We start from the raw sequence: 11643 nt of genomic DNA on the forward strand, positions 1-11643 counted from the left end.
CTGGAGCGTTGCACAACCCAAATGGCATCACATTGAATTCGAATAATCCATCCGGGGTTATGAAGGCTGTTTTCTCCTTGTCTGCCGGGTCTATCGGGATTTGCCAATATCCTGAGCGCAGGTCCACTGAAGAGGCCGAATGAAGGCAATCAATTGCATCATCAATCCGGGGCAACGGGTAGACATCCTTCTTAGTCACGGCGTTTAATCTGCGATAATGACGCAAAATCTCCAGTTACCGTCTTTCTTTCTGACGAGTATGACTGGAGCTGCCCAAGGACTCGAGGACTCTTGTACTATACCATTTTTCATCATGTCACTCACTTGTTCTCCGATTATCTTCCGCTCCTTAGGCGACACGCAATAAGGCTTTTGCCTGATCGGGCGCGCAGATCCCGTATCGATAGTATGGCGCGTTAGTGACTCGGGAATCGAGAACGCTTTGTCCGGCTGCGCAAAGTCAAACACTGACAGATGCTTAGAAAGCGTATCCACCAAGGTATGGCGCTCCCTTGTGCTGAGCGACTTGTTTATCATAGACAGAAGCTTTTTGTCTGAGACGTGGCGAAGGTCAGCAGGTTCACACGGCGGGTCTGTTAGTACGGCTACAGACGAAGACTTGTATTCTGTAAAGTAGGCGAGTTTCAAGCCGTCTGGAAGCAGGACGGGTTCTGCCGAACAGTTGGCTGTCCACAAGCCAGCACGCCCGTTGCCGATGGATACCACACAATAAGGGACAAAAACGTTCTTCACACAATTTAGATGCATTGGCTCTACGGAGGTATCGAAACTGTCTGGAACTTCACTATGACATACAACCGGCACGCACACAGAGGTGGACGCAGGCACAACAGTATCTGCAGACACACAAAGCTCACCTTGACTGCCAGCGTCCTCTAAGAGCCCTGACGAAACACGGCCATCGACGCAAACTTCCCCCGTGCGACAATCAACGGTCGCACCACACTGCCGCAAAAAGTCGATGCCCAAAATCACTTCATGCGTCGATCGGGGAATAACTACAAACTCCGTCGCGAAAACTCCACCAGCCAGGGATACTTCAGCAGTGGACACACAAACAGGGCGCAACGACTCGCCGCTCACTCCACAAAACGTTGCAGCCTGGTCCCACGGAAATACAACTTTGCGCCCTAACCGACATTTAAAACAGAGACTCATTACGGATACAGTTGCCCCGGTATCCACTAAAGCCATTGTAGGAACACCATCAACAAGTACATGCACTTTGTTCTTAATCATAGCAACTGCAGGGGGCATTTCTGTCGATAGCACGTGTCGAGCGACCTCACCCCCATCGGCCGCGCGAGCTAGTTTTCCTGTTGTGAAGGCGAGGAGGAGCGGCGCACTTGCAATGCAATGGCGATTGACGTAAACGCGGTGCACGAGAAGATGGCGGTGGCGTCAAACTCCTGTCAGATGCCGGCGAGCGGCTCCGGTAGCTTCTCTGCCAATAATCGTTGCCGGGAGGGACATCAGCTGACCAAGAGGTGGTGTACGGCTGTTGAGCTGTCCTCATAGGAGGTGTGGTCCTTGTTGAAGATCCCGATCGACCATTCCACGTTGTTGGGCGACGATTGCAAAACCTCGCTATGTGGCCCGCGACACCGCATTGGAAACACACCGGTAAATACCGCAAATTTCGATGTTCTTCCACGTAGTCACGCATGTTGCTGTCGACTGCATAGCCAGCAGGTGGGTCACATTCATCATGGCTAGGCACCGGCCGCCGGGAGGCGTGCGTGCGGCGAGGGCGTTGGTCGTAGTCATCATCTTGATAGGTCGTGGTCCCTCTCGTTTGTGGGGTAGATCTATACTCGACGGTCGCTGAGTGAACCGTGGGCTGCCATGCGGTCGAAACGACCGTGTTTCTCATCTCGTGTGGTAAGTACGCACCAGTGATGCCGGGTGTGCAACGGTACATCTCTTCCCGATGGAGCAACTCTTCCCGAACAATCTGCCGTATTGTTGATGGAAGGTCAACACACGAGCTCGGGTATACACTTGCCACCGTTGTGACATTAGCGAGGCGACCAAACTTCGGTATTATCCGTCGCGTCTTCAGCGACTCAAAAGTCCTGCAGTGGCGAATGACGTCAGACACGGAATCCAAGCTTTCCTTGCCGATCAAAAAATTGTAGACGTCTTCGGCTATCCTTTCAACAAATGTCCAACTTTGTCATCCTCAGACATTTGAGAGTTGACTATCTTAGACAGTTTCAGCACTTCTTCAATATAAGTCGTACAGGTCTCGCCGGGAATCTGAGCTCTTTGCGAAAGCGTCTGTTCAGCGAGTTTCTTTTTTGCGCTAGAGTCTCCAAAACACGCTCTGAGCTCCTCGACGAAAAGCTCCCACGAAGTGAGCGTGTCTTCGTGATTCTCATACCAGACGAGCACTGTGTCGGTAAGGGAAAACACAACATTGGACAACTGTGCGGTCGAGTTCCAACCGTTAGACCGGCTCACCCTTCGGTAGTTCGTGAGCCACTCGTCGACATCTTCTCCGGCTTTTCCTCCGAAAGTGAGTGGCACCCGGTAGTATTGCCATGGAACACCAGGTGCTGGCCTTGAAGCCGCGTCAGATCCTTCGGGAATCTGGCAGGCGTATTCAAGCATGTCAGGTGAGGGTGGTGGAAGTCCGGCAAGTCGACGGCTTCGGCGAAGTTGTAGCAGCGTAGGCTCCGTGGTTACGAGGTGTACCCCGCACCGTCCACCAATTTGTTACAAGCACGGGGAAAGGGGGTTTATTTAGGCGTGCGAGAGCAGGAACGGCAGGCTACGAACAACAGGAATGGCCGCTGCACAGTCTTCGTTCTTCTCTTCTTTTCTCTTCATGATCCCCGCATCCCTTTTACGCGCTTGGACGTAACAATATATTGTTTTATATTGTTGTTTCTGCTATGCGAAAAGGAGTAGCCGTCACCATTATAAGGTAACTACATTTCTTTCCTTTATTTTCATTATAAAAAGAACTATGGTTAAAATTAATCTAGAACCTTCCTTTACACGACGTCCCTCATAACTCAGTGCGCAACTTTTCGACGTTAAAACCCTATAATTTAATTTACAGCACCCCTTCGTGCTTCTGGTGACATGCAACTAAAAACACTCGTAACGAATAGCCGAATATAACGAATAGCCGGATGTAACGAAGCAAGTGTCAAATGCTTCTCGCCCATATCAGCATGAAACGAATACGGTTATAAGGAATATCTGATATAACGAAGGCATTTTCGTGTATGATGCAACTTCGTTATAAAGAAAGGTATAACGGACTCCTTTTTTTACTACGTTTAGAAATGAGAAATTATTTTATCTCTGGAGGTCCTTTTTTCGAATATTAGTATTCGATTAGATTTGGAAATTTCGATATATAAACGCCCCTATAATATAGGGGACAACGAATGTCAGGCGAGACTGATCAGACCTGTATGGGTGCAACACCGGATAAAGGGGGGAAGGCCCTGTGGTTGTGTCGCCGCACTTTCGTAGCGCGACCCACACTGCATGAAGAGTCGGTCACCCCCTACGCACAGGGTCATCTTCCGTCAGCACAATGATCGCGCATGCACTCTCGCCACATTCAGTGCGTTACAGCTACAGCCGACCGCCGCTTTCTTTTGTGTCTTCTTGCACGAGCAGAAAACAAACTGGATCACTCGGGACGTCTCCATTCTTTCCGAGCGGTGTTCGCAGACACTTACGCCCGGACCACCCGCGGCGGTAACCCGCGACAGCATAGTGACTGCCGGCGCAATGTATTACGTCAGAGCGCGGAAGCGCCCTCGAACTAGGCCTAATGCAGCCTTCTGGAAGACGTGCCGATCTGGGGCTGTTAAGCGCTCAGACAGTGCGCACGAAGGGCATACACCTATCCGGGGGCCTCGCGTGACCACGAAATTCAGTCTCAGTTCAGAGAAATATCGTGGTTAACATCTTGTAGACGTCCAGTCCCCGTCATTTCTGTCTAGAGCGATGGAATTACGTTGTGCTGCTGAACAAAGAGCGATATATTCGAGGGCAGGTTGAGGGGGATCGAGAAATAGCGCTGGAGCTCAAGAAAAAACACTCGAACCTGCAAGCCACACATTCTTGTGAGCCATACCTTGATTTCCGCGAGGGCTGTGGGATTGCGCTTTCTTTTATTAAAAGCACAATGCAACATGGTGCGACGGAGGCTATGCAAGCGTATACGTGAACTCGTAAGGGCGGGGGGGGGGGCAGCAGTGATGGTGGCGACATCGTGTGACGCTGGGAACAATTAAAGCGCGCAGATCATGAAATGTGATAAATCACATTTCATGATCACATAATTCATGATCACAAATCACATAAATCATGAAATGTGAAATTGTCATCCACCCGACTGTGCCAACACAAAGAAAACCCCAAACGGGTTTCACAGATGGAAAGCCTTATACAGCTGATACTAATATTCCCAGCGTCAAACGTTCTGAACCATTATTGGGAACTTTGTTTTCATGCGCATCTGTTATTTGTGGTCTGCCTACTATTCTGCCACCAAACTTCCAATTGCCTCTCTGTTGCAGACATGTCTACTTTCCCTCTGCTATTCCTGAAACTAAGGACTTCAAGGTGGTCCGCGGAGTCTCGACGAACAGCTGTGTAGATATTTTCACATTCTAATAAAACATGTTCCATCATTTCCCTAGCGTTACCACAGCAAGCACATGCTTCTCTTCCTTGATAGGTACCTCGCTTTGCCTTTCGACATACCCCGGAGCATTCCGTGCCTATTGTATCCCCATAGCACTCTGTTTCATTATGGCCGCTTTTCTCTTCCTCTTTGATATTACTTGTTTTTCCCGTCTTCCCAAATATATTTTGCCCAAGTTTATCCATATACCAATGTATTTGTATTCTTTTAACCGAGGTATTTCTCGGCTTTGTATTGGCACTGCCTGTTTCTTTTTTTCACTGAACACCATAAGACCTGATGTTTAGCGCTGAATTTTAATACTAAATTCTCGCCTTTCTCTCCACAGATATTAGCCAGACGTCGCTTACAAATGTGCCTGTTAGCAAGCAACACAATGTCCTCCGCATAAGACAAACCTGGCAGCTGCTGCTCTTCTATCGCGCCCACTTGTTTGTACGAATGAATGAATTCATTCAATCATTCATTGTTTGTACGAGACCTTCAACCCGATATCGATTCCTTCTTGCGCCCTTTCCATCCTGACCGGGTACTATCAGCGTCACATGAAACGTGAACAGCGGACTGCGTTGCCCAAGGCTAAGTGAAAATACAGTACGCGCCGTCCAGTCATCACCATTGACAGGCACGCGCATCCGATTTGGCCGCACGGCGCACGTTTGGGAGTCGAACCCGGGTCGAACCGTCAAACGGCGAAAGGCGCTCGGCACACCCACGCCAGCCACCGTCGCGGCTGCCACCGATACCGCGCTGCGAAAATTTGCCGATTCAAAGAATGAAGCGCGCAAGCGGCAAACCACGTGAGCGAATCTATCTCTAATGATGAAGGTGCAAACATTAACCACGCGCACCGCTGTTCGCGCCGATAGCGCTTATGATTTCTGCGAACTGTGCGATAATACTCGCCGTAAACTGCAATATTTTAGATTCTGTTATCTCAGTTTCTCCCTTTCAAATGTAAGAACCAGAAACGAAGCGAAAATATCTCGCTATCGGGGATCACGCGCTGCGGCCAAACCGAATGTGCGTGCCTGTCAATATAGTGATGACTGGACGGCGCGCACTTTACCTTCCCTTAAGCATGGGCCACGAGCTCCGCTGTTCACTTTTCATTTGACGCTGATGGTACATCAGAAACAACAGCATGGATAAAGGGCACGATTGTCTTAGTCATCTGGAGATACCAGCTTTATTCTCCTCGCGCCTCAGACGCAGAGCTTATTTGCCATACTCACGAGGAGTGGATCATATATATAGACCTACAAGTCGAGGACAACCAATTCGACTTATGCACACGAAACGAGCGTTCCGCCTTTTCTTTTTTTTTTTTGGTGCTTATTTTACCAGTTGAACTTTCCCTCGATGAATATCCCGTTCACTAATAACGTTGACGCTGAAACATACTGCGCGACTGCAGATCATGCTCTTCGGTTGTGCCCAATACGCAGAGTATAACAGCTTTAGAAAAGCAGTTCTAAGTTTTCAAAAGGCGGTTTACAGCGAGGGCGCGACGCCATACGGGAATGTGACCACGCAGGAATTAAACGCGAGGGCATTTCATATTTGAACAAAAATAGAAGGGAAGGTAATATTCGTGACTTTATACGAGTGCAGAGCTCCAACGAATAACACAGAGCAATAAAGTGACCCTCGCAGTCACTTTTTTTTTTTTGCGTAAGATTCCGCGAAGTCACGTAAGCTTTGGTCGAATTATCCAGAAGGTCGAATTAACAAACGGTGGCATATTAATTAGTTCCCTCTTTTTCTATTACTTTAATATGTGTAAAGTATTTTTCTTTCTTTTTCGAGATGCGCGACTCAACTAGCATGAGGCGAAGAGAGCAGACATGTTTTAAAGCTGCTTCAGCGTGGCTCGACATGTAATAAGCGGGAACGAATGTTTGCGAAGAACACTGTTACAGTTTAGCAACCATCTGCATGTAGAGACCACGGCACATGACCCAGTTGGACACGGGTATTTTACTGGAAACCACCTCATTCAACATAAACTTGTTGCGCTCGAATCATGCACATGCAAAGGATGACGACGAACGAATGACGATCATCGAACGACCACGACGGCATGACGACGTGATAACAGCATGACAACCGTGTGATGACGACGCTGCTATACGACGGCGTAACGTGACATGGATGCTGAAATGATGCCGATGGTATTACGACGATGGCATGACGTCGACGACGGTGTGACGATGGGAATTACGAAGCTGAAATGAAGACCACTGCTTGAAGACAACCGGACGGCGGTGATAAAATTAGCACATGAGGACAATGCGAACCACCACGACAAAATCGCTACATTGGAACGACCACGACGGCGCGACGATGACTGCACGACGACAATGTAATGGTGACAATGACAAGACTACGACAGAATGACTACGACGATGTGACGATGACGGCGTGATATTGATGCTGGATGACGATGCTATACGAAGGCGACGGCATGATGATGCTGTAATGACTGTACGATGACGACGGCGGCGTGGCAACAAAGGCACGACGACAATGGAATGACAGTGGAACCACAACAAAATGACGAAGATGGAACGGCCACAACCGCATGACGCCACTCCGCGCCGACAGCGCGATGACAGCGGCATGACGACGACGAATTTACGACAATGGACTGAGCAGAATTTTATGCCGACGACGGCACGACAACGTCGGTGTGTTGAAGTTGGAGCTCGCGTCCGCGCCTAGGTGCATCGCCTGTCGCCGCGGGCCACCTTGATTCTCACCATGTCGTCAAGCCAGCAACTATAGCCGTATCGGCGGGAAGATCGGCGGGAAAATCGAAGAGGTTAAGAAAGCGTCGCTTTAAAAGAAAGTACAGCATGGTTGGGCGGCAGGCTGAGGCGTGACCATGACCCCGCCAGGCTAATTGCTTAATTGAAGCCCATGACGGCAGACCTGCTGCTGCGCGCTGATCACCGTGTTATAGCTGTGAAGTGAATTTGCCTTCAATGACTGTTTCAGATTAAAACCGAATTCCAAGAGAAAAAAAAAAATCGACGTTAGCTTTCCTTTCTGTTTAACCGGAAAGCGCTAAACGCTACTTATACCCAGCACCGCCAATAATTCTCGTCGGACCAGCCATTTTCTCGGTTTACTTGAATTACTGGAATCCCTCTTATATTATCTGGCGTAAACGTGTAACGTACGTGCCAGAAGCCGCACAATCGTCACGGTTTCTTTTAGCCATTTCAACCTCTTCAGCCACGAACTGCTGGTTGAACATCGCGGCGGTAGACGTCACCATCAGAGCTGACACCATCTCCGTTACGCCAAAACTTTCAAATGGGGAAATCAGCGTGTACGGACGCGTCTTGCTTTGCCGTTTTATATGATCGCACATATTGTTAGCTTTGCCGGAAATACTAGAAACACGATCACTCTGCACTTCCAGTGCCATAATGTCATGCCCGTCGAAAGAAGCCTCACCATAGGTTTCACAGTGGCCATCTGCAAAATGCGGGCGCCATACGGCACCCGCACATGATGTGACACCGTGGGACACCGAATTTCAAAAGCAAGTTCTCCGCGAGTTGCACCCAGCGCCTAACCCACGTTGCACGTTTAGATCCGCGCTGCCGGTATTTGGCGACTACAGCGTTGACGACACAGGCACGTACTGTTAAAACCCTCTCAACGGCACATTGTATATACCGCACATAATAACCTGCAGCGCTAAGGCGGAAGGCTGCGAGTTCGAACAACGTCCGGGTCACGAAACAATTCAGGAAGGTACCCGCATTCACCGCATGGCCACCGCAGCCGGACCCAGTACAGCGTTAGTGCCCTAATAACGTCAGCTCTGGCCAAAGACCGATAGAACGTTCTAACAAGCGATGCGGCTGCTCGGGCCAGACAGAAGTTTGACGGCGACGACCGTCAAAACCGCTTAATCAAAGCCGACACTCAGGCCCTCTCGAGGAAAAAGATAATGCAGGGGACGTCCGACGCCTCCCTAAGTACCACTGGAAATCCTGTCGTCAAAAGAGCCCGCCGTCACTTCTTCAAGCACGGAGAAACAAAGCCGCGGCGCGGCGGTTCCTAGAGAACCACCGGAGACGTGACCGCCACGCGGAGGGGTCAAGCCGCAGGTCAATTCATCATTCATAATAGCGCACCGAGCGAGCTCGCGAGCAGCGCTGGCGGCGTGAGCTTCTGTCGGCCGCGATTTGCATAATTCATGCATGCCTGTCTTCTAAAGCACGGGGGGGGAGGGGGGGGGGGGGCTCCCGAAGCCGACGGATTCGCGCACCTGACCCGGGCCATGCAAATATTGCCGTTCGCGCCGCCGGGCCTGCGAGGGTCACGACGAGGAGTGTTCGGCATCGTAATAATTAGCCCACGAGGGGAGAGGCGACGCGCCATGCACATACCTGGTTTTTTTTGTTACTCTCCCGTCTTCAGCGGCCGCACGCGCGGCCCGCGAGAGTACTATAATAAAGCATGCATGCGTAATACACGGATTACGGTCATCCGGCCTTAAACGCAGCCCGCCCACGCAAACTGATCGACGTTAGCACGTTTGCCGCGGGTGCTTCGAACGCGAACGGAGAGCTAGTTCGCTATAGCGAAGTTTGCTTCAATGGCCACACGGAACGTAATAACGGGTGTAACCTCGGTGGCACCACACTTATACGGGGCGCTGCGGCGTATCCTTCGCGCCGCGCTACGATTCCGCCAAGATGGCGTCCCTACATGCACTTCGCGTGTTGGTTTAGAAACATTACCTCCAGAAATTAACAAATGTATGCCAATCCGGGCAGCTCATCAATGACAGTCATGGTGTTGTTACGTTTGAATAAGGCGATAAGCATTCCTTAGACATTTACCACAAGGCAACCCCCCCTCTCCCCCCCCCCCATTCATTCATCAGGGCCTATCCAGAAGTCGACTCCGAAAGTTGACGGGTCAACAGAAGACCCCTCTACCTGAACTTGATATCCTGAACTGACTGATACAGTAGTTTCATTTTCTTCTATCTCTTTTTTTTTTTGTGTGTGTGTACTGTATTCTATGTTGTAACCACTCCTGCATGGGCCCGATGAGGGCCTGCAGTATTGTGAAATAAAAAAAAAATAAAGAAAGAAAAGGGCCAACGTCGAATGCTACCGTGGGAACGGCTTCGACCTCGGATTCGAAGAATGCTGCGCGCTTGCGCCATATGTAGGGGCGAAGGCGAAACCTTGGAAGCGGAGTTCGGCGGAACGGTGCGATAATGGGCGGGATTAAATGAAAAAAATTTAATTATGGGGTTTTACGTGCCAAAACCACTTTCTGATAATGAGGTACGCCGTAGTGGACTACGGAAATTTCGGCCACCTGCGGTTCTTTAACGTGCACCTAAATCTAAGTACACGGGTGTTTTCGCCCCCATCGAAATGCGGCCGCCATGGCCGGGATTCGATCCCGCGACCTCGTGCTCAGCAGCCCAACACCATAGCCACTGAGCAACCGCGGCGGGTGATGGGCGGGATTTTGCTACCGATTCGACAATAGAATTGGTCGAGATACAGTCATCAGATTCCCTAATCTAGTCTCCCAGAGAAGGCGACGGTATTAATAGCGGAGACTTTTGGTGCAGTGAAGGGGGCTTACGTGTCTTGATGTGAACTCGGGTATTTGGAGCCAGTGCAAATAACGTAAAATAAACCATTTTAACACGAAAGCGTTAACGAGCCCATGTCGCAGAAAATTCGACGTCCCGCGTCAGACGTCGTTTCGGCAAAAAGATTTTCGAACCGCGCATACCCTGGCCGTTCATGACGCAAGGAATTCACTGAATTGAATGTCAAGTCAAGATACGTGGACAAATCGTAAACTACAACATACGCACAACCTACAGACATGATAGCTCTCGGATTGCAATTTGAGTAAAAAAAAAAAAAAATACCCTGTCCAGCGTTTCTACAATGCACAGACCGGACGGCGTCCGCCATTTGCGCACGCCGACGTGTAAATATCAGCGTCTATGGAGCGGCGCACCCACTTCCTTGAGACTTCCAGATGGCGCTCGCTTCCGCCGCATCGGGGCTTTACCGCATCGCGACCCATGCAAGAGGCCGCATTCGTTCGTGCATAGCGTTGGCCGTGAGCGTTTTCCGGTAAACATTACGGTTAGATACGCTGCAGTTGCCGCGAAGCGTGAGAAGCAGTCGGGGATCTTTGAATGCTATCGCGTTCCACTCTTAAAGGCGAAGATTAAGCATCCTCCAAATTTTTCCTTCATTCCTACTACTGGACATACTTGTGAATGGACCTCACACCCTATGGTGTGTCTACTAGTGCCGTACAGTGTCGGTCACTTCTCACTTCTTGTATGCGGATTGTATGAAGTCAAGAGCGGTCCATTGGTGATTGTCCATTGGTTGTTTTGGCTACCTGTGTTGCCACTGTGTTTATAATGGATGTGCACGCATCGTGCAGCTGCGCAGCTCAGAATACCGAATTTTTTGGATACTGCATGTAGCCACTGGCTGGACAAAAAGCTTTGGCCATAGTTACAGAGGACGTGAGCTTTCTCAGCTCATTATGCCTTGTGCAAACAGTGCAAGCAGCGTATACTTTGGTTGTACTAGAAGCGGGGCTATAAATGTATTTCAAAGTGTCCAATCTTACCGCGTTTAAATTAGTTCAGGTTTATAGTGTCTTTTGCTCTTCATTTGTCACTTTGGAGCAGCAGCTTGTCACATATTTACTCGGTATTATTCCTCGGTCCGCTCGCTACCAGATAAGTTATTTTCTCCCTGATCACTTGCTGGCATAATCAGCTGCGGTAGATTAGTTCTATCACATACAATTAAGGCTTAGAACATCCCTGTTCCGTACTTTGCGATAGCTTACTTGTAGCAAAGACATATTATCGCTATAGTAGCTCGCTTGCTCTTTCGACCGTTATGAAAAGAATGTTCTAT

The sequence above is a fragment of the Dermacentor variabilis genome, chromosome 10, assembly GCF_050947875.1.
Source record: "Dermacentor variabilis isolate Ectoservices chromosome 10, ASM5094787v1, whole genome shotgun sequence".
NCBI classification, from domain to species: domain Eukaryota; kingdom Metazoa; phylum Arthropoda; class Arachnida; order Ixodida; family Ixodidae; genus Dermacentor; species Dermacentor variabilis.